Below are 24,644 nucleotides of genomic sequence, written 5' to 3' on the forward strand. Positions count from 1 at the left end.
TCCCCTGTGTTAGGGGACTGGAGAACCCCCATACAGGCCTCACCATTAGATGCTCCTGTGTCCCCTGGGTGAGGCACCTTTACCCTTCTTGTTTTTAAAGTTTATCTTTTTAGTATGTGTTTCATGTTTTCCAGCAGTAGGGGGAGCCATGGTTGGGCATGTCTGGACATACTGTGTATGTGCATGTCACAGGACTCATATGTAGCCTAGGATTGCCAACTTTCTACTTGCACAAAACCGAACGCCCCTGCCCCGCCCCTTCACTGAGGCCCCGCCCCCTCTCACTTCACACCCGCCCCCCTGTCACTTGCTCGCCCCACCCTCACTCACTTGCTCATTTTCACCAGGCTGATGCAGGGGGTTGGGGTGCGGAAGGGGGTGAGGGTTCTGGCTGGGGGTGCAGGCACTGGAGTGGGGCTGGGGATGAGGGGTTTGGGGTGTAGGAGGGTGCTCCGGGCTGGGCCCGAGGGGTTTGGAGGGAGATCAGGACTGGGGCAGAGGGTTGGGGGTGGGGGGTGTGTGAGGGCTGCAGCTGGGGGTACAGGCTCTGGGGTGGGGCAGGGGATGAGGGGTTTAGGGTGCAGGAGGGTGCTCTGGGCTGGGACCGAGGGGTTTGGAGGGCAGGAGGGGGATTAGGGCTGGGGTAGGGGGTTGGGGTGCAGGCTCTGGGTGGTGCTTACCTCAGGCAGTTCCTGGAAGCAGCAGCATGTCCCACCTCCAGCTCCTACGCGGAGCCGCAGCCAGGCGGCTCTGTGCGCTGTCCTGTCCGCAGGCACCGCCCTTGCAGCTCCCATTGGCTGCGGTTCTTGGCCAATGGGAGCTGCAGAGCCGGTACTTGGGGTGGGGGCAGGCGGCAGGCAGCAGCACGTGGAGCCCCCAGCTGCTTCCTTAGCCCCACTGCGCCACCGACCAAACCTGTAATGGCCGGAGCCGCCAGGGTCCCTTTTCGACCGGACATTCCAGTCAAAAACCAGACACCCTAGTGTAGCCTATGATATATTTGAGTGTGTTAAGAGCTTCTCTGTGTGGTGTAGAGGTGACAGACTCCTCTAGACAGAGGAAATGGTTCATCTGACCACGGGGAGTGATATTTTACTTGGTTGCTGTAATTGTGGGCCAGGATCATATTTTTAGATCCTATTGTAGTTTTCAATAAATGGTTAAACCACCAGGTCTCTCTCAAACTTGACTGAATTGCTCTGGGGGAAGGTCAGTTCATAACACCTGACTTTCAGTAATCACACTTTGGTATCTCAGGGAAACACATAACTCCTGTGTTCAGCTGCTGCTACAAATCACTGTATAAATCACCTGCTATATGGTGCTGTGGCATGAGATGAGCAGGCTTTCACCTTACCCCAGAACGTAAAGCAGATACCACTTGTACAGTGGCCAGAATTTTACAGCCCACTTACACATCAAATCTGATGTTTGCAGGGTTTGTAGTTTAACATAATAGCTTCCCAACTATCTTGCAACACAATTCTCTGCCACTAAAAATCTGTTTAGTGGGCTGTTCTCTGAAACCATTCCTGATTTTAGGCTTAGTCTACAATAGAAAAGCTATACTGGTATAACTATATGCAGCTAGTGGATGTTAACAGTATAGTTATACCAGTAAAAACCCTTGTGTGGATGCAGCTATTCTGGTATAAAGATGACTTATATGTTCCTGTATGAGACAGAGCTATATATCCTGTGTGAGACGAAGCTATATCCACACTAAGGGCTTGTCTATACTACCCGCTGGATTGGCAGGCAGAGATTGATCCAGCGGGGGTTGATTTATCATGTCTAGTCTAGATGCGATAAATCGACGCCTGTGACAGTGTCCCCCATAAGGCTTTATGGAAATATGCTTATTAATGTATATATATGACATAATTGGAATATGTTTTATGCTACATATGCCATGTAACATATCTCTGTAGAGGTTATGATCTACTGAATCTATTAATCTTGTTTGTATGCATGTATCATTTTTGTATTCGAAGTTACGAATATTGGCTGTATACTTGTCTGATTCTAAGTAGATTTTAGTGAAGCAGTTGGTCAGCTTCCTGAGAAAAGACTATTCTCAGTAAGTGCCCAATCAAGAAGCCCTTAAGCCAACAATGAACTTGGAGATGCCAGTCCACATCTGAGCTTTCCAAGGAATGTGGCTTGGCTGGTAAGGAACTCAGTCATGCATGGACATGTGACTTGCCCAGGTGATTCCAAAACTCCATTTTGGAGCTGGACTTTGCATAGGAGAGAGAAGAGGGTCTCCACCCACAGAAGAAAGTCTATTTAAACCCCTGGGAGACCCCACTATTTGTCTTCAGCTGGCTAAAGAGAGAGCCACTCCACCCCCAAAGATACCTGAAAGAAACTGGAACAAAGGACAGTAACTGCAGGGGATGTGAGTGATTGCTGGACCCAGACTAGAAGGAGACTAGTCTGTAAAAGAAAGCTTACTGAAACTGGTGAGAATTTTTTCTGTATTCAGTTTTATTTCTGCACTAGACTTAAACTTGCATGTTTTATTTTATTTTGCTTGGTAATTCACTTTGTTCTGTCTGCTACTACTTGGAACCACTTAAATCCTACTTTCTGTATTTTATAAAATCACTTTTTACTTATTAATTAACCCAGAGTATGTATTAATACCTGGGGGTGAGGGTGGGGGCAAACAGCTGTGCATATCTCTCTATTAGTGTTATAGAGGGTGAACAATTTATGAGTTTACCCTGTATAAGGTTTATACAGGGTAAAACGGATTTATTTAGGGTTTGGACTCCATTGGGAGTTGGGCATCTGGGTGTTAAAGGCAGGAACACTTCTTAACTTGCCTTCAGTTAAGTCTGCAGCTTTGGGGTACGTGATTCAGACCCTGGGTCTGTGTTGGAGCAGACTGGCATGTCTGGCTCAGCAAGACAGGATGTTGGAGTCCCAAACTGGCAGGGAAAGCAGGGGCAGAAGTAGTCTTGGCACATCAGGTGGCAACTCCCCGGGGGTTTCTGTGACCCAACTTGTCACAGACGCCCAAGTGCTCTCCCGTTGACTCTGGTACTCCACCGGAGCGAGAGGCGTAGGCGGAGTTGACGGGGGAGCGTCAGCCATCGACTCACCGCAGTGGAGACACTGCGGTGAGTAGATCTAAGTACATCGACTTCAGCTACATTATTCACGTAGCTGAAGTTGCGTAACTTAGATCGATCCTCCCCTTCCCTCCCAGTGTAAACCAGGCCTTAGTGAGGTTGTACTGCATTAACTATAAAGGTATAGTTAAAACAGTACAACTTGCTAGTGCAGACAAAACCTTAACAATGATTTCAAGTAACAGCTTGCCAACTAGCAGCAACAGAATATAACATTTTTAAATGGCTGTTGGAAACCATTCTTGAGACTAAGGTAATGACAGTTTGATTAGTTATTGTTTCAACAACAGGCTAAGTGCTCAGGTACTACAGTGATGGTTGCAGATGAGAGATAGATGCACTTTCCAGACAACAAAAATGACAAAGTCTCTGCCCAAAGAGCGTACTACTATCTAACTAGACAAGAGTGGTTGGTGGCCTGTAAAAGCAGCAGTGCGGCTGAGTGGGGCAAGCATGTGTTTTGTCAGTTTATTTTTTCCTGAAAGAGAATTATATTCTGCGCTTTTATTAATATTTTTGTTAGGAGCAGACTCTAGTTTGAATATCTTTTGGGAGAAATAGGATGGACTTGAAGGATAAAGTGGAGGCAAAGCAGGCTGGGTCAGGCCTTGTTCTTAATCTACACGGCTATCAACAAGTGAGGGCATAGCTGTATCAGAGACCACTTCTCCATTCTTGATCCTCTGGAACAATGCAGCTAACAAGGCTGACGCTGAAGCTCTTGAGTGCTACAGATAAAGTTAGCATTCAAGGGTGCTGAACTTTGCAACTTCTGGAGGAGATATCACCAAGAGAAAGCCTAACTGTCTTCAGAGGTTGCCACAAAGTCTTCATGCCATATAGAAACCAAGCAAACACTAATACACAGAAAGCAAAGAAAAATCCTTCCAAGATTGGAACCTGTGAAAGGTGACAACCAGAATCCATTACAAAGTTTATGATGTGTTCAGTGCTTAGATATGCTGGGCCTTGTCGGGCTCTCTCTCTGAGAGAATGGCAACATTCTTTTAGAAGGATTTTCAATGGAATTCATGTCTTGTTCCTGGTGTCCACTGTGAATGCCGGCTCTATCTCTTCCTGATCATGTTATCTGAAGTTTATTTCTTGGTTGTGCATAGCACAAAATGTGGGAACACAGGGCACATATTATAAACAAATTTCTTTAAAAAGCTATCATGAACTTTGTGATTTTTTTTAAACTTTGGAGTTTATTTAATTCCTAATGAAACAACCCATTTCTGTTAAAATTTATTCTGATACAATTCACAGATAGCTCTAGACATTATGTTTCTAGGAAATCACAGGGCACCAAAATAGCCAAAAATTAAGGCCTGCTAGATTTAGATTAGATAAGAGGGAGAGTGGAAAAAGATAAGAGGGAAGGGCCTTAAGCAATAATGATAGGGCTGGCCATTTTGGCTGATGAACTGAAATTGGGTTTTTTGATCCATTTCTAAAAATGTTTTTTGAGCACAGCACATTTTCCAGCGTGAATGGGAGTGTACAGCCTCTGCTGTTTAGTCAAAGTAGGGCTCATATGTAGGCTGTAAAAGACTGGGGTTTTCCTTGGTCATTCAACCTGGAAATTTCACCCTATTCATTTCCTATGCTCCCTTCCTCTGTAGAACCAGAAATCCCCTGAGGTGGGGTTAGAAGCCAGCCTTACCAAGCCAGGAGAAGCTTTCATTGCCCTGTGGCATGGAATAAAATAAGAATAAATAATAATAATAAAAGATAATAGAGCAGTTCTATTTACTTTTCAGCATACATCAAATGTCTGTTACAATGTGTCTGGGCCCATGCACAATTTCTTATAATCAGAACTCAGCATGCCAATTTTAACAGAAAAAACAAACAAACTTAACCCCTGAATATTTCTAGGTTTTTATACCATGCTCACTACCATGGTGGATGAGCACAATGCAGATACACAGAGAAGGCGGCTCCCAAACCCTCAGACAAAGGCCTGAGAGAATAGGTGGGTCTGGCTTTTCAGAGTGCACTTCCGTAGCTCGCATTGAGTCTGGCCTACCACTAGAGGGCAAGGGGAGACCTGAAACACTGCAAGGAGACAGGTTTCAGAGGGGTAGCGATGTTAGTCTGTACCAGGAAAAAGAACGAGGAGGATGCCACAAGTAATCCTCGTTCTTTTTACTGCAAGGAGCATGCTCTTTTATACTTCATTATATTCTCTGATGCAAAGAACTGAGCTATGAGCCCTGGGGAAGCCTGGGACAGCCCCTCCCCCACCCAATAGGGGTCAGCTAGGAAGGTAAAAATTAACACTGGCCTAGCCCTTTTTCTTGTAAAGAGCCTTGAATATATGAATGGGCATAAACTGATCACTAGGTTGAATGGAAAAAGCAGCTGGGCCCCCATTTCGGCAGTTGGAGCCTGTGGGAACCTAGAGATCCCCTGACCCTCTAACACACACACTTTGTATCAAATGAGCCAGTTTGATTTGGAGTGTATCCCACAGAAGAAGCTCACTAATCCTCCCAGAGTCTCTGGCCACCCTTGTGCAGAGTGGTCTGACTATGGTGGGTGGGAACTGCTTATATTTTGTTGGGAGGAAAGTGGCAAAAGATTATTCTATAGGCCTGAACAAAAATGTTATGGCCAGTTCTGCGGATGTGAGATGTGACAAGCCGGGGCACAGGCAGGATTTATAGGATCTGGACAAAGGGTAGAAATAAGACTTCCCTTCCCCACCACAACCACACACACATTTTTTTCATCTCTCCCTTCCTTCATTTTATCAATCTCTCCTTTTTTTTCTTGACACTGAAGAAACCAAAACAACAACAACAAAAAACCCCATAAAACAATCAACCCCCCCAATCTGAAATGACTTTTTCTTTTTTTCTGCCTTTTTAGAACTTAGAAAAAACACAGTAAAAGATTTCACGTCACAAAATTGAGCAGCCAGTTTATGCCAGCTCACATTTTCTTTATCTGTTTGGGAGAGGGGCTGTCATGGGCTTCCCAGGATCCACAGGCCAGCTCTGTGAATCAGAGTGGTTAATAAACAAAATGTAAAAAGATTGTCTTGCATGCAGACAGTATTACAGCACTTCACTTGCCTTCTAGTGTTAGCCCAGACTCAAAAAAACAAGACAGAGAATTGCAGTCTTACCAAGAAAAGCAAGCATGTGGGAACGGGGCTCTTGGAGTATTTATATTGTGCTCATGTATTGTGAGAGGCTCAGGATCTAGTCATGAAGAAAAAAAAGGTTATTGCTCTATTATTAAATCAGATTCTTGGCAGGAGATTAGATACGGCATAAAAGACCATGTCTTTTCTGCCTGCTAATTATTTTTCCAATCTTGATTTTAAAAGCTTTTTATTTTTCTAAATATTTTGTTTATTATTTTCCTAAAATATATGTATACACACCCCCGATCACATGATTGTGTATATATAGTTACATGATGGTTTCAGGCTGCCTCCTATTAACCAGGAAAGAACTGTCTCCTAGCTGACTGAGCTCAAAGGTCAACCACTGACGTGTTTACAACAAACACCCAGGCTAAAGAGGAGGAATTTATTAACCTAGAATATGATTATTGCTTAGTTAATACAAAGCACATTTGGGCTATTCTTTTATTGTATGGACATTTTAAATTAAAGAGAATATAAAACCTACAAAACAACCTAAATGGGTTAGTAAAGTACTGAAATGGTAATGGGTTTTTAAAAAAATTAAAATCTCTTTTGGCCTAGAAGCTGAATCACAGATCACAGCTTCATTGTTCTAGGCCAGAGGTTGTCAAACTGTGGTCCGTGGACCACCAGTGGTCTGCGAGCTCTATTCAGGTGGTCCGCGGATAGTTCCCTCTAAGGTGCATGCCTGGGTGGCTATACACCAGAGAATGAAGGGCCACCCACCTAATTAGTGGAGCTGTGCAAACGTGGCTCCACTAATTAGGTGCCTCGACCCTGGAGAAGATGCACAAGTAAGGTGAGGTGGTGGCCTTGGAGGGAATATGGGGTAGGTGGGAGGGGGCAGTGGGGTGAGAAGAGGGGGTGGGAGGAATTTGGGATGTGCAGGGCTGCGGTGGCCAGAGAAAGAGGTGACTTTCCCCAGCTCCAGGGCTGTGGCTGCAAGGGAGAGACGGCCCTCCTTCCCAGCCTTAGCTCTGTGGCTGCTGTGGCGGGGAGAGAACCCCCCTCCTTCCCAGCCCCAGCTCGGGGGCTGCCATGGTGGAAGAGAGAAGGCACATCTATCGCACTAGAAAGGTAAGACTACTCATATTAAAACATGAATGGTGCTTGTGTGCTTTTATTTGTAGAACAAAAAAAAGTTAATTATTGTTTTTTTTAATATAGCGCTTTTATCCAAGCGCTTTACAATAGTTAGCTAATGGTACAAGCAACATTGGGAAAGATCATTAAGTGGTCCCCTGAGACCCTCAGCAATTTTCAAGTGGTCCACGAAAAAGAGTTTGAGAACCACTGTTCTAGGCACTTTGTACGATCAAGTAAAACAAAAAAGGTCCCTGCCCCAGACAGCTTGCAATTTAGGATTATGACAAGACTCAACAGGTAAATATAACAGGCAGGAGGAAGACTTGAGGAGTGGGAGGATAAAGAAAGTAAAATGGACCCATTTTGCATCAGTCAGTAGTCTCTGAGGTCCCAGGTTGTCATCTGCCTAACCGAAAGGCAGTGAGAAGCTAAGGCAGTATCTTCATTGCTTGAATACAGCTTGAAAGTTCAGAATATAGGAGCTGAACCAATCAGAGCAGAGGAATTATAGTAGCCTGGGTAGAGAGATTTGCAAACTCACAGTGCAGTTACTGAAAAATTATTCAGATTGCTGCACTCTGATTGACTAATAGTCGCTGTCAGTCAAATCAAAGTACAGAGGTTTGCATACTCCATAGTTTTTGAGAAATAAACATGCAGTGTGTCACAGTTCAAGGCAATTGTACCTGTATTCCCCCTCAGTGGTCCCTCAAGGCCACCCACTCCTGGCTCCTTAGCCATCACCGGTCTTAGGTAGAGACCCGTGTTTCTTTCTCTCCTGGTGGGATTTTTCCCAGGCTGCACAGTTCCCTGCCTGCCCTGGGATATTCCCAGAAAGCCAGACTGCCTAAACAGGCCAGCATCTGCACTTGGCTTACTCTTCAAAGGCTATGAACAGTGGCAGTTATGAGTTACCACACAGCTCTTTATAAGCAAGCACATTTATTTTTAAGGTCCAAGCATTGCAAAGAAAACATTAAAAACAATAGAAGTTCCTACACACATGCTAAGAATTCCCATATGCATGGTGAAAGAGGTCACCCATCAATCTTACGGGACCTCAGTAGGCAAAAGTCCTTCCAACCCTTCCCAGGAAGCATTGGGGCCCCCCTTGGACAAGAGGCCCTGTCCATTTGCTGGATCAGAAAGAAGGCCCCGAGTTGGTTTAAACTCAGGCTATTTATCAAAAAGTCCTTTCTTTGTATGTTGGTGTAGCGGGATAGTCACCCTGCTCCGGCCCTGAAGGGGTTAAACCAGCCCTGGGAGAGGGCTGAGGCTGTGAGAGGCCTGCTGCTGGGGAAAGGCTGATTGGGGAAACAGCCACAGCTGGGCCATGCCCCAATCAGGCCACAGCGGGCCCTGATAAAAGGGCTATGAGCCAGGAGCTAGACACTCTCCCTCCAGCTTCAGAGGGAGAAGGACCTAGCTGCCTGGGAGCTGAGGGTGCAGGCAACTGAGAAGGGCTGGGGAAAGGTGAGAGGAGCAGGGGAGCTCCTGCCTGGCAACTCCCCAGGCTGCAGGCCTTGTCAAAGGCCGAACCAAGTACTGGGGTTGCAGAGGCTGCAACCCAGGGGTTAGGCAAAGCCAGCAGGTCCAAACCCCTCTTTGCCAATGATGAATGGCTTGTATACTGCAGTCTGCCCCAGTGAGCAGTGGCTAGATGATGACTGGCAGTAGCCATAGACTGAGGCGAGGTGGGGATAGAGGGTTGGGGGTTCCCTGGGGAGGGGAGACCCAGAGCTGTGGGGGTATGGAGGAGGACAGAACCCTGCTGTAGAGGGGCACCAGGGTCTGGGAGGGACACAGGGGCCAACGACAGGTGAGACACAGACTGGCAGAGGGTGCTCCGGAGCTAGAAACAGAGCTAATTCCCAGGATGACCAGCAGGAGGTGCTGCCGGGTGAGTCCCACGTCACTTCAGTTGGTCTCTAGAACTAGTATGTGTGAGCCTCTCTGGAAGTATTATAACCTGAGTGAATTTGCGCAATCACACCCTGTCCTCCCCCATTCTTAGTTCCTGGAGAAGAAAGACATACAACCTCTGATCCACAATAATTCATAAACCTAATACAGTAAGAGCTCCCAAAGACATGTGGGAGACTGACATAGCTGTCACACAGTGATTTGACAAAGCAGCTGCCCATAACTAATTAGAGTCTAGGGAATTGTGGTACTAATGAAAAACTGTGCAATCAGTTACGCATCAGTAATGATCCAACAACAACTTGCTCTCTGGCTTTCAGAGTTACTTTCACATGAGTATAATCAAATATAGAAATGACTTATGTGATCATAATCACTGTGACCTATGGGCATACGGTAACCATTCAATGTACATAGCACATTACTTTAAACTCCCCACAACAGAAAGTATGAAAAATCCACTTCCCAGGATTATTCCACCATAAGGAAAAGCACTGTGATGATAATGAAAAGGCAGACCAAGGGTTGACCACAAAGGTGTGCCTGGTACCATGCTCTGAAGCTCAGTAAGTTACCTGAGTTTAGGTTCATTCACTGAAACCACTTTGCTTTCAAACCTTAGGAGTCCACATCTAGGGACTGTGACATCACACTAATTGTGTGGCCATGATGGTTTAATGCAGATGAATCCTAAAGCATTTATAGATTAAAACCAACGCGAACTGTATCTAGAATCAGATAGGAAACCAGTGCAGTTTTTGGAACACAGATTCAATACGCCCACCACTGAAGCACGGGACTAAGCAAGTAGGATATTGCATTCTGCATTAGCTGAAGCTTTGGAGAGTGCTTCAAGGATAACCTCAAGTAGACCACATTGCAGTAGTCCATTCTGAAGCATGACTGTGGTGATGTCTATGCTGGCAAGGAAAGGCTACATCATCCTTACTAACCATGGAAGAAAAGAGACGTATTGTACAGTATGAACTGCCTGGGATTTCAAATACAGCAAGAATCCAAAAATGTTTTGAGAAGGTAGGGGTGTGTGTGTGTGGAACAGCCACAGCTCCCATCAGTTCCCCCTACCAATATGCATCACCTCAACAAAAAGCCTCAGCCCATTTGTTGTCATCCAAGTCCCTGTTTTGGCTAGACATAAGGAAAGCAAGGAAACTGCACCACTGAGCTCACCTATGAGAGTCAGGGTGAGAAATCTGATTTACCTGGTTAGCAGTTAAGTACTGTTGTGGAGGGTGCTTAAGACAAACCTGTTAGCTAGATACCATTTATGAACAAAGATGACTCAGGTTTTCAGTATTAATTTGTTGCTCAGTTGTATTACATTCCTCTGATCTACTTTTGTACTTAAATTGATGGTGATGATGAGATACTGAGATTTTATTTATTTATTTATTTAAATAACATCACCTCTCCCTTGGCCTGTGGCATAATCTTGGTCAGCTTCTGAATTCTCGGAAGCCAGAGTCTTTTTCATTGTTAAAAAATAAATTAATATTAAATGTTAATAGCCAGGAGATTGGGTACTAAAGTTAGTAATAGCCTAGAAGGGAAATGGCAGAGGACTGAAAATGAAAGAGTTAGAAGGATAGAAACAGAAAGCCGACCAATTGTGAGAAAGAACATCATGTTCAGGGTGCGGGTAAGGTCTCTGCTGAGCAATAAATTTAGTTTCAATGGCTTTCCCATGTTAAGCTTATGTTAACTGGTTCTGACGTAGAGGTTATGCTTATTTGAAATGACCTGGGAAATGACATATGAGAGAGAGAACTGAACCTAGTGGCACACAGTTTGCCTCTTTCTCCAGCTTGAGGTTGGAAGTTTTTCTACAAAGGCTACAGTAAATAACATCACTGAAAATGCATTAGACTTTACTGGTAATCAAGAAGGAAACTAAGAGGCAGTGTACAGAAATGTATTTGTGATGGGAAACTGATGACACAAAAGAAACCTGCATGAGGGCACATTCTCCGTTTTATCAGTTTTGCATTTTTTCTTGATCTTTCTTTAATCTTCTTTCTAGAGAAAAACACATGACATAGTATGGAGAAATGAATGATCTCATCAGAACTGGCTGTTGTCCTTACACTATTAATCAGCAAAACTGGATTATCTCTCTTTACAGATAATAGCCATTATGGAGGACCTCAATTTTGACTCTTGAGTCCTTCCTTGGACATGATCTGAACCAAAAGTTCAGATTCAAACATCTAAACTTTGATAAAATATTGAACTGAACCTAGATTAATCTTTTCACCTTGTGCTCATCTCTGTTTAAAAACCACTGTTTTTGTGCTGATCTCTCTACAAATTTCCCCTTAATCACTCTGCTCCCCAACAGTTTCTCTATCTATAAAATGAAGATGAGAACATTTACTTGCCTCATAAAGCACTTTGAAGTCTAGCAATAAAAAGTGCTAAGAATTATTATTAATAATAAACACATTTATAAATTGCTATGTATGCCAATAGTGCCATGTAAACTATACCAAATGCCCATTATAATCTACAGTCAATTATCAGGAAAAATAACAGTGTTTAAGAAGTCTAAAAGGAGGTCTGCAGACAGTTTATGTATAACATATGTTTGATGGTAAGGGGATCCAACTGTGAGGTGGATCTGCATTGTTTTAAGCAGCATTTAATTAAGCATAGTACTAAACACACTTGTTAAACAGACCACAGGTTTTTTTAGAATACCTTAGAAAAATCTTCAGCAATATTGGCCTTTCACAAAGATTGGGCAAGTAGTTCTAATAACAGTTTTAAGAGTGGGGTGTGATGCTAAGGGACTTGGTAAATTCACTGCATGCACTTCCTTTTAGTTTACTGAAACTTGAACATGTCATAGCCTCCTATTTAGATTAGCCAAAAGCAGGAAAGTGAGACAGAGAGAAGGAACAATTAGTAATGGGGAAATGTTTACGAACTTTACTGTAAAAGGTGATTTGGTCCCTCTTGTATTACTGTATTCAAAATTTGTTTGATTTTTGTTTCTTTGTTTGCAGTTCAGAGAAAAGCCTAAAGATTAAAACAGGGGTGGGCAAACTATGACCTGGGGGCCAGCCCTCCAGATGTTTTAATCTGTCCCTCAAGCTCCTGCCAGAAAGTGGGGTCCGGGGCTTGCCCCGCTCTGGCGCTCCAGCCGCGGAGTGGGGTCAGGGTCTTGCCCCACTCTGCACTGCTTCCACAAGCAGCAGCATGTCCCCCCCTACAGCTCCTATGCATAGAGGCAGCCAGAAGGCTCCGCACACTGCCCTGCCCCTAGTGCCGCCCCCGCAGCTCCCATTGGCCTGGAACCACAGCCAATGGGAGCTTCAGGGATGGCGCCTGCAGACAGGGCAGCGCGCAGAGCCACCTGGCCGCACCTCCGGGTAGGAGCCAGAGCGGGGACATGCTACTATTTCTGGGAGCCGCTTGAGGTAAGCGCCGCCCAGAGTCTGCCCCCCAGACCTCTTCCCACGCCCCAACGCCCTGACCCAGCCCTGATCCCCCTCCTGCTCTCCAAACCCCTCAGTCCCAGCCCAGAGCACCCTCCTGAACCCCCAACCCCTCATCCCCAGCCCCACCCCAGAGCCCACATCCCCAGCTTGAGCCCTCTCACCCTCCCGCAACCCAACCCCCAATTTTGTGAGCGTTCATGGCCCACCATACAATTGCCATACCCATATGTGGCACTCAGGCCAAAAAGTTTGCCCACCCCTGAATTAAAATGACAGTTCATTGAGAGCCTAAAGATTTCCAGGATTTTATTATTTCCATTTCTTCAAGCACCTGGAGTATTTTCTGTCACTGAGAACCATGTAAAGGAAAACAATTCTAAATGCTGTTGTAAATAACAAAAACCGTTTGATGCAAGTAAATAGGAAAAGCCAGGTTTCCTGTTCGTGAATAATTTATTTGGAATTGTCTCTTCCTGCTCATATCTCTTCTCGTAATCCCTACTATGATCTTCCTGCCTTTTGTGTCTTCTGAGGCAACTTGCCATGAGGAATAGGCTTAAAACTGCCCCATGCTGTTCCAAAACTGTATTTAGCAATGCTTGCTCCTGGTACCTAGTTCTCTGGGGCAGGGACCATCATTTTCCTATGTTTATACTACACCCAGGACAATCAAGCTCTGATCCTTGATTAAACTGTTTAGTGTGCCTAGACATTACTGGAATATAAATAATAACAAGAAGCTTCCAGCTTCAATTTCCCTCACTGAAGCTTTTTAAGGCAGGTTGGTGTAGGGGACTAGTAATGATATCCAGAATCTTTCATCTTTGAACACTAGTTCAAATCCAGCCCAGGTTGATAACAGGTAGATTAAAAGATGTTGCCATGTATTGACCGGCAGTGGCTTATATGAAATGAGTTTGGTGGTCTCAGTTCAGTTACCAGTGTATGTGAGCGTGATGGGGTGTACAAACCCCACACTGAGGAACTGGGTATTAAGGAGCAGCTCTGGTCACAGGAGGCTACACCCAGCCTTCGGGGTGTGCACTCAATGGAGGTGGAGCTTAAAAGGGTGAAGAAGCGAAAGGAGACATAGCTATACCACATTAGCCTCCTAAAGGCCTGGAGGGATCAGAAAGACTGCTTACAACACCATATTCACCTGAGTCGGAGCGAGACCCCCAAGTCATCATATCGCCAGGCCCAGACCCGATTCAAATGGGGGAAGAGCTCTGACCGGAACTACAGTCACAAATGATAGAACTGTTCTAGAAGTTTTCTTCTGGTTCTCAACCCAGCCAGGATGGACACATTTGATCTAACATCATATCATGGCCAAGACATGACAGAAAGTCCATGAGATCCACAAGCCTTTGCCAAGAAGAGTGTTGGAAGTGGTTCACAAAGAGCTGCAAGCTGTGCTAGACTTAGCAGTAATCAAGAAGTCCCACAGTGGATGGAGGAGCTCTATTGTGCTGGTGCCAAAGATGAATGGGTCAACTCGATTTTGCTTAGATTTTAGGAAAGTCAATACAATATCCAGGTTTGACACGTACTCAGTGCTCCAAATGGAGGAGCTGCTGGAGATGCCGAGGACTGCTCAACACATCTCCATCTTAGACACGATGAAGCGGTACTGCCATAGCCACTGTCGGGGGAGTTGCATGAAAAAATGGCCTTCCATACTTCATTCAGCATCTACCAATTTGTAACCATGCCACTTGGGTTCTGTGGGGTCACAGCTACCTTTCAGTGGCAAATGGGTCAGGTGCTGTGACCACACGACCAGTACGCAGCTGCCTGTATTGATGACATCGTCTTCTATAGTTGCAATTGGGAGGACTATGTGAAGCTCATCACCACTGACATTTGGACCCTTGAGAAGCCAGGGCTCACAACAGATCTGGCCATCAACCAGGAAAATGTGAAGTGACGCACCTCGTGTACACTATGGAGAAAGGCTGGCTGTACCCACTGATTGACAAAGTTTAGGCACTAGCAAACGGCTCAGTACTGCTGACCAAGAAGGAGGTCTGTCTGTTCCTGGGCTTGGCTGGCTATTACAAGTGGTTTGTCAAGGTTCCTTCCCCACTCTGAACTCTAGGGTACAGATGTGGGGACCTGCATGAAAACCCCCTAAGCTTATTTTTACCAGCTTGGGTTAAAACTTCCCCAAGGTACAAACTATTTTACCTTTTGCCCTTGGACTTTATTGCTGGCACCACCAAGCGTCTAAAAGATATATAACCGGGAAAGAACCCGCTTGGAAACGTCTTTCCCCCCAAAATCCTCCCCAAACCCTACACCCCCTTTCCTGGGGAAGGCTTGATAAAAATCCTCACCAATTTGCATAGGTGAACAAAGACCCAAACCCTTGGATCTTAAGAACAATGAAAAAGCAATCAGGTTCTTAAAAGAAGAATTTTAATTGAAGAAAAAAAGTAGAAGAATCACCTCTGAAAAATCAGGATGGTAAATACCTTACAGGGTAATCAGATTCAAAACATAGAGAATCCCTCTAGGCAAAACCTTAAGTTACGAAAAGACACAAAAACAGGAATATCCATTCCATTCAGCACAACTTATTTTCTCAGCCATTTAAACAAACAGAATCTAATGCATCTCTAGCTAGATTACTTACTAAGTTCTAAGACTCCATTCCTGTTCTGTCCCCAGCAAAAGCATCACACAGACAGAGAGAGCCTTTGTTTCTCCCTCCCTCCAATTTTGAAAGTATCTTGTCTCCTCATTGGTCATTTTGGTCAAGTGCCAGCGAGGTTATCCTAGCTTCTTAACCCTTTACAGGTGAAAGGGTTTTTCCTCTGGCCAGGAGGGATTTTAAAGGTGTTTACCCTTCCCTTTATATTTATGACATGGTTTGTACCAGACTTTGCCACAATCACAGACTTGGTAAAGGACAGTAGCCCCCAGAAAGGTCAAATGGACAGAAGCTTGCGACAGTGCATGCAAAGACTTGAAGAAATGTCTGACCCACAAGCCTGTCCTTTTCCACCCTGACTTCTTGAAACAGTTCATCCTACAGACAGATGCTTTGGATATGGACCTTGAGGCAGTGCTATCCCAGAATGCTGATAGCAAAGCACACCCAGTCCTCTACCAGAGTAGAAAGCTATTCCCTCAGGAAGTAACCTACTCAACCAAAAAAAAGGAAGCCCTGGGTATGAAGTGGATTGTAGATGAACTACATTAATATTTACTGGGGAGCCCCATCCTACTAGTCAAGGACCATGCCCCTCTCCATTGGCTGAATTCCATGAAGGATACCAATGCCCAGATCTTGAGGGGGTACCTTTCCCTACAACCCTATGATTTCATGGCATTCCATCATCCAGGGAAGACACACCAGAATAAAAATTTCTTTTCTCAGGATGGAGGGGAATGGCGGGCAGATGACAGTCCCCCAGGTCTCAGACTAATGGGGAAGGTGTGTGATGGCATGTACAAACCCCACATTAGGGAACAACGGGTTAAAGAGCAGCTTTGGTCACAGGTGGCTCCGCCCAGCCGCACCTGCTGGGCATGCTGTCAATGGAGGTGGAACTAAAGGGGTACAGTACAGCTGGGTCAGGGTGGTCAATGCAAGGGAACAGATCTGCACTGGTAGCTCCTGCAGAAATCCAGAAGGTGCCCCACACCGTCCTGAAGCAGACGTCAACTCAGAGCAGCAAGCCACCGCAGAAGAGACAGAAGAATGTCTGCTTGTGAGTGGGAAGGGGAACCTTCTGATCCCTTCTTGTGGGCCATTAGTCAGGCCTTTCCCGTGCCTCTGGAGGGCCATGGACATAGTAGGAAGTAACCCAGAGAGTAGGCTGGGTGATATCCTGGTTCTGGTCACACACCTGAACTACTTGCACAAGGGCCCTGGCCTGGAACCTAGAGGAGTGGAAGGGCCTGGGTTCCCCTACTGCCAACCCCTGCATTTGAACCCAATAGGCACTACCACCAGCATTCAGTCTTGAACCCATGAGGTGCTACCATCAACCACAGGCTTGCCCACTAGGTGGTATGGCTAGCCAGTGCTCTGACCACTAGGAGACATGGTCCAGGGAGATGGTCTGCCATCACCATGAGACACAAAAACCACCACCCCAATACAACTCTAATTGGTTCTCCTAGAAGAGAGATAAAAGACTGAATCTACCACATAGACTGAACTTTCTATCACCCTGAGAGGTGGTTCTGTCAGTTCTGATTTGACGTATATTTGCAGAGCTCTATGGGGAAGCTTACACTGCCACTATTCTGTGACTAAATGTAAGCGGTCCCCAAGACTTCATCTGGAGTCCTTCACAAACACTAAATTAACATAAAATATTCTGTAATCAAATGTAAATATAATTAAAAGTGAATCATATAGGAATGGAGGGCTGGAAAAGACCTCAAGAGTTCATCTAGTCCATCCCACTGTGCTCTGGCAGGATTAAGTACAGTATACCTAGACTATTCCTGATAGGCGTTTGTCTAACCTGTTTTTAAAAAACCTCCAATAACAGGGATTCCACAACCTCCCTAGTAGAGGTTTGTTTCTAGTATGGTCACATCACTATTTTAACAAACTCTTACAACTGTAACTTATTTTTTTTGGAGGAAACCTATAATGTTGAAATCTAACTTTCATTCATCTCCTAGTATTTTATTTTTAATGCTACCTTTGACCCTTGTTTGCTCTGGCTCACTGTAAAGAATCATTAATTGTTTCAGTCTTACCACGAACCTGGATTTTTCTGCCATCATCACCTGAACGTGAGTAAACAAGAGCTGTTCTAAAGTTCAGTGTCAGCAGCTTAGTTCAGAATGGTGATCACATGATCGCATAGTCATGCATAAGATGGGAAAGTACTTCTGCTATGCACTGATATACAAATGGGAAATGCTGAGCATCCTGTTAATTTTCAAATGTTTATGACTAAGAATCAATTTCAGACTCACATTCCTTGCTCATAATGAAGTTTCTCTGAAACTAGGATTGCTCTAGCACCGGTGGAGCCCCAACAGTGCTAGCAACGGTGAGAGAATTTCAGACAATGCAGAGAACACCATGAAAAATAGTGTTCAGAACAAATAAGTTCAATTGACAGACCAAATACCACAATATAGAAATATATTTTGTCCTCTATTTTCAGATTAATGTGCAGGTGTCTATGTATATGATTAACTCCCAGTAGGTGTTAAGGGGGAATTGTGCACCTAAACACCCCGGTGAAGCCACAGAAGAAAAGAGATTCCTTTGAGTCGTAAACTGAACCGCAGGCTTACGCTATAAGTATGTGCAGCAATTTAGAGAGTGTTTTTCAAGTGGTGGGGGAAGCCCACAAGATGAAGCATCAGTAGGCCTTGGTTCTATTTCTAGTTCTTCCATAGACTTTCTGTGTGATTTTGATGCAAGTCACTCTTATGATGCGTCAGGTTCTCTGGCAAAAGTAGGGATAACAGCACCGACCTCCTTACCTCACAGGAATGCAGTGAGATTAATTCCTTAATGTTTGTCAAATGCTTTAGGAGTGAAAAATATTAGCATGGTGGCCTTTCCTTCTAGTGTATAACAAGTGCACAGGGAAAAGCTTCCTGTGCTCCCTGGCACTGGGAAACAAACTCTCTGTTCAGAAGGCTTGGAGACGTTCTTTCTGCATGACGGTGGTTTGTGGTCTGTTAGATGGGAGTCATTCTCAGTCAGAGGAAACCAGGGATAAATGCCATCTGTTCATAGATTCATAGATTTTAAGGTCAGAAGGATCCATTATCATCATCTAGTCTGACCTCCTGTGCAGCACAGGCCAGAGAACCTCACCAATAATTTCAAGCCTATAACTTCTGTTTGAGCTATAGTATCTCTGTTAGAAAGACAGCCAGTCTTGACTTAAAGATAGAGAACCCACCAAATCCATAAGTATGTTCTTTCAATGTTAATTACCCTCACTGTTAATTTGTGCAGTATTTCTAGTCTGAATTTGTGTAGCTTCAGCATCCAGCTATTGGTCTGATTAGTAATCCAGGTAAAACTAGGTTTTGGTCTACACTACAGACCTATATCCGTATAACTACATTGCTCCAGGGTGTGTAAAATCCACATCCCTGAGCGATGTAGTTATCATAGAATCATTCAATCATAGGACTGGAAGGGACCTTGAGAGGTCATCTAGTCCTGATCCCTGCACTCATGGCAGGACTAACTATTATCTAGACATCCCTGACAGTTGTTTGTCTAACCTGTTCTTAAATCTCCAATGATGGATATTTCACAGCCTCCCTAGGCAATTTATTCCAATGCTTAACCACTCTGACAGTTAGGAAGTTTTTCCTAATGTCCAACCTAAACCTCCCTTGGTGTAATTTAAGCCCATTGTTCCTTGTGCTATCCTCAGAGGTTAAGGAGAACAATTTTTCTCTCTCCTCCCCTTGTAACAACCTTTTATGTACTTGAAAACTCTCAATCTTCTCTTTTCCACACTAAACAAACCCAATTTTTCCAACCTTCCCTCATAGGTCATGCTTTCTAGACCTTTAATCATTTTTATTACTCTTCTCTGGACTTTCTCTAATTTGTCCACATCTGTCCTAAAATGTGATGCCCAGAACTGGACACAATACTTCAGTTGAGTCCTTACCAGTATGGAGTACAGCGGAAAAATTACTTCTACTGTCTTGCTTACAACAGTTCTGCTAATATATCCCAGAATGATATTTGCTTTTTTTTGAAACAGTGTTACACTGTTGACTCATTTTAGCTTATGATCCACTATGACCCCCAGATCCCTTTCTGCAGTACTCCTTCCTAGGCAGTCATTTCCCATTTTGTATGTGTGCAACTGATTGTTCCTTTATAAGTTGAGTACTTTGCATTTGTCCTTATTGAATTTCATCTATTTACTTCAGACCATTTCTCCAGTTTGTCTAGATCATTTTGAATTTTAATCCTATCCTCCAATGCACTTGCAACACCTCCCAGCTTCGAATCGTCCACAAACTTTATAAGTGTACTGTAACAGGGTGCTGACCAGGAGGTCCTGGCAAGGCCCCTGTTAGCCCAGCTCCAGTTAAGGGGCATTAATTGGGGCTGGCTGGGTATGGCTGGCCTAAGGGCTTGATGAGAAATACCGGCAGACCTTATTAGCCAGGGGGCTATATAAAGCTGGCAGGAAGGAAGCAAAGGGAAGAGGAAAGGAAGGAGCCTGTGGCTGTAGGTCCCTGCTGGCTGAGGGAGCTAGCTGTCTCCCAGGGATCTGTGTTGAACAGATTGTATATATAGACGGTGGTGGGAAGTGACATTGCAAATAAAAGGGCACTGGTGCTTGCACTCTAAGCGGTCTCCGGCTGATTTGTGGCACGAGTGGCAAAGGGCTCTGTTACATGTACTCTCTGTGCCATTATCTAAATCATTGATGAAGATATTGAACAGAAGCAGACCCAGAACTGATCCCTGTGGACCCCACTCAATATGCCCTTCCAGCTTGACTGTGAACCACGGATAACTACTCTCTGGGAATGGTTATGCACCCAACTTGTAGTAGCTCCATTTAGGTAGTATTTCCCTAGTTTGTTGTGAGGAGGTCATGCGAGACAGTATCAAAAGACTTAAGTCAAGATATACCACATCTACTGTTTCCCCCCATCCACAAGGCTTGCTACCCTGTCAAAGAAAGCTATTAGGTTGGTTTGACACAATTTGTTCTTGACATATCCATACTGACTGTTACTTATCACCTTATTATCTCCATTATTGTTCCGAGTACTGAAGTTAAGATGACTTGTCTGTAATTCCCCTGGTTGTCCTTATTTCCCTTTTTATAGATGGGCACTATATTTCCCCTTTTCCAGTCCTCTGGAATCTCTCTTGTCTTCCATGACTTTTCGAAGATAATTGCTAATAGCTCAGATATCTCTTCAGTCAGCTCGTGGAGTATTCTAGGATGTATTTAATCAGTTCCTGGTGCCTGAAGACATCTAACTTGTCTAATGACAGGTTTCAGAGTAGCAGCTGTGCTAGTCTGTATTCGCAAAAAGAAAAGGAGGACTTGTGGCACCTTAGCGACTAACAAATATATTTGAGCATAAGCTTTCGTGAGCTACAGCTCACTTCATCGGATTTAACTTGTTCTTTCCCTATTTTAGTCTCTGATCCTGCTTCATTTTCACTGGCATTTGCTATGTTAGATGCCCAATTGCTACTAACCTTCTTGGTGAAAACTGAAACAAAAAAGAAATTTAGCACTTCTGCCACTTCTACATTTTTTTGTTATTGTTCCTCCTACCCCCTTGAGTAAAGGGCCTACCCTGTCTTCCTCTTGCTTCTAATGTATTTGTAGAATGTTTTCTGGTTATCCTTTATGTCTCTAGTTAGTTTAATTTTGTTTTGTGCCTTGGCCTTTCTAATTTTGTCCCTACATATTTGTGTTATTTGTTTATATTGTCCTTTGTAATTTGACCTAGTTTCCACTTTTTGTAGAACTCTTTTTTGCATTTCAAATAATTAAAGATCTCCTGTTTAAGCCAGGGTGGCCTCTTGCCATATTTCCTATATTTCCTATGCAATGGGATAGTTTGCTCTTGTGCCTTTCATAATGTCTCTTTGAAAAAGTGCCAACTCTTTTGAACTGTTCTTCCCCCTTAGACTTGCTTCCCATGGGATCTTACCTACCAACCAGGGCTGGCCTTAGTGAAAATGGTGCTCTGGGTGAACTTGTATTTTGGCCCCTCCCTACTCCCCTCCCACCATCACCCCTAGCTCCTACAGGCTTCCTGCACTCCCCCGCCCCACTATCACCTCCAGGCCATTACCTATACTTCACATGGAAAGTCCACAGGAAAGTCCATTCAATGGGCATTTTCAATGATCCATTGTGAGTTAAGTGTCCTTTGATGAGCCACTTACTTTGACTAGTTCCTTCAAGATGTGCTGGCTAACTATCTTGTGGGCGTTACCCCAGGAGCAAATATTTGAAATACAAGTATAGAGCCAACACTCAAAACTTCAAATACAAAAATGATACGTGTATACAAATAGCATAAACATATTCAGAAATCATAACCTTTTCATCGACATCTTACATGCCACATTTTGTACAAGATTTGTTGCAAATATATAGCAGTGGTTGCAACAATGATCTACATGGTCATGTTTTAATCTGCTAATGTCACAATGAGTAACTGCTACAACTAGCAAATTCCTAGGCCACTGTCAGCAGAAGCGCAGAAGTAAGGGTGGCATGTTATATGGTGTATTGCCACACTTGCTTCTGTGTTGCTGCGGTGGCTTGTGGTGCCTGGCACTTGATCTGCGGCTCAAGGCAGGCTTCGCGCTGTCACATGGGGGCTGCATCTTGCCAGAGCCCACAGATCTCCTGCAGCCCTCCTGCAGAGCCCAGCCACTCCTGGCTCACCACAAGCATTTTGACAGGAAGTACTAAGCTGTAATAACAACAATAATAATAATAATACAAGTGTGTGTGTGTGCATGACAGAATGTCTGAGTGTGTGTATATGTGTGTGAGAGAGAGCCTGTGTGTGACTGTGTGTTGCGGGATTGTGTGATAGAGTGTGTGTTGAGGAGTGTGAGACTGTGTGTATGTGTGTGACAATCTGTGTTGGGGGACTGAAAGAGGCAGTGTGTATGTAGGTGTGAGAGAGACAGTGTGTGAGTATGACTGTGTTGGGGCATTGTGTGAGAGACAGAGTGTGTGTTGGGGACTGTGAGACTGTGTGTGTGTGTGAGAGACAATCTGTGTTGGGGGACTGTGAGAGGCAGTGTATGTGGGTGTGAGAGCCTGTGTGTGTGTGTGTTAGGGAAGTTTGAGAGACAGTGAGCGCACTATCATTTTAAGTCCCCACATCCCCTCTCCTCCCCTGCTTGGCCTGGCCCCCGCCATCCCCTCACTCATGTGGAAGTTTCACTCCTCCTAGCCCCAGCCCAGCTGGCCCCCACCAGAGACCGAGCGGCCAGGGCTGCCGGCAGGGAAGGACTCGGCTCTGCTCCAGGCAGCGAGCGGTGGGCTGTGCCGCCAGTGACCGGCCCCAGCTGTGCCACTCTGGGCTCCCTGGGGCTGGGGCAGAGCCAGAGCCCTCAGCCGGCCGGCTGAGGAGCGAGTGAGGGAGGGGTCAGGGAGAAGCCCGCCAGCCTAGCGCAGGGGAAGGGCCAGAGAAGAGAGGAGTCTGGCCACAGCCAGCCAGGGGAAGCCCAAGCCCCTTGTGGTGCCCCCTGGCTACGGCGCTCTGGGCGTGGGCCCCATTTGCCTGGCCCTGAGTTTGCTTAAGCCTGACTTCTTGAAATCCATTATCATTATTGTGCTGTTTTCCTTCCTACCATTTCTTACAAACATGAACTCTGCCATTTCATGATCACTTTCACCTCAGTTGCCTTCCACTTTCAAATTCTCAACCAGTTCCTCCCTATTTGTCAAAATCAAATCTAGAACAGCCTCTCTCCCCTAGGAGCTTTCTCCACCTTCTGAATTAAAAAATTGCCTCCAATACATTCAAAGAACTTGTTGGAACCTATACTGACCTAACCCCTCTTGTAGACAGCACTATGTTGGCAGGAGAGTTGGATTAACTATGCCGACGGGAGAACTTCTCTCCTGTTGGCATAGAGTGTCTTCATTAAAGCACTACAGCAGTGCAGCTGACTCAGTGCCGATCCAGTGTTTTAAATGTAGACTTGCCCCAGGTCCCTGTATGGGACATGGGGCAGGTAGCAGCTATCAAATATTTGGGCAGCGTTACAGACAGTGCTGGTGGATGCTTGAAAGTCATGGGCAATCATTTAGCAGCAGCTGGTGCCATGTTTGAGCCCTTCAGTGGCCTGTGTAGGGATCTCATGACATCAAGCTTGCTGTGAAGTTGCAGATCTATAGAACCATAGTTATCCCAACTATCACATGGCAGTCAAACGAAGGCACTGAGGAAGGCTGAAGAACACTGGATTGATGTTTTCAATTCCTGTTGTCTTCGTCAGCTGCTCTATATCAAGTGGCAGGCTCATATCAGAAATGAGGATATTCAAAGCCAAACCTAGCGACTGCCTCCATCAGCACTGGTTCGATTTCGGCAATTTTCTTGGGATGGACATATCATTAGAACGGAGGACCAATAAATTCCAAGGGTGTGTACCTAGGAATGCCGCTACATGCTCATCGATCACATGGGCATCAAAAGCTTGGGTGGCGCAACAAGATTGCCAGTGATTGACATAAACTGAGTATAGAATCAGGCCTCCTAAAGCACAGAGATTGATCTGGGCAGCACTCAGTTTGCCAGGAGGCCACGTCCTTTTGGGATTTGCCATGATGATGATCTCTGCTGAGAATCCCAATCAAGGGTGCCAAATGAGATGGTGTTTTTTTGCAGTGGACATGACTGATTTTGCCTGGATTTGAACTGATGTCCTAGAAGTAAAAAGCTCTATTTTCCACATACCATCCATTCTCCATTAAATTCAGGTGTTTACAATCAGAGCCCTTAGAATTCTTCAATAAAACTTGCTATGAACAAGATACAAAATCGAAAAGCACCAGTTTTTCAAAGGTGATGAAATATTCCAAGATTTCTTATATGTTCCTTTAATGATGCAGAGACAAGGTGGGTCAGGTAATACTTTTTATTGGATCAAATTCTGGTGGTGAGAGAGACAAGCTTTCAAGTTGGTCCAATAAAAGATATTACCTCACCCACCTTGTCTCTAATATTCTGGGACTGACACAGCTACAACAATGCTGCATAATGGTGCACTCCGTAATTATTCTCTCTATTGGCTGCAAATGAGCTATCAAAAATAAAAATAGAGTGATGCATATGTGTGCTCAGCCCCTCCTGTTCTTTGTCAGGAAGGAAATAAAATCATTTGTAGTTATGGATATGTTA

Source organism: Caretta caretta, chromosome 4, assembly GCF_965140235.1.
Source record: "Caretta caretta isolate rCarCar2 chromosome 4, rCarCar1.hap1, whole genome shotgun sequence".
NCBI classification, from domain to species: Eukaryota; Metazoa; Chordata; order Testudines; family Cheloniidae; genus Caretta; species Caretta caretta.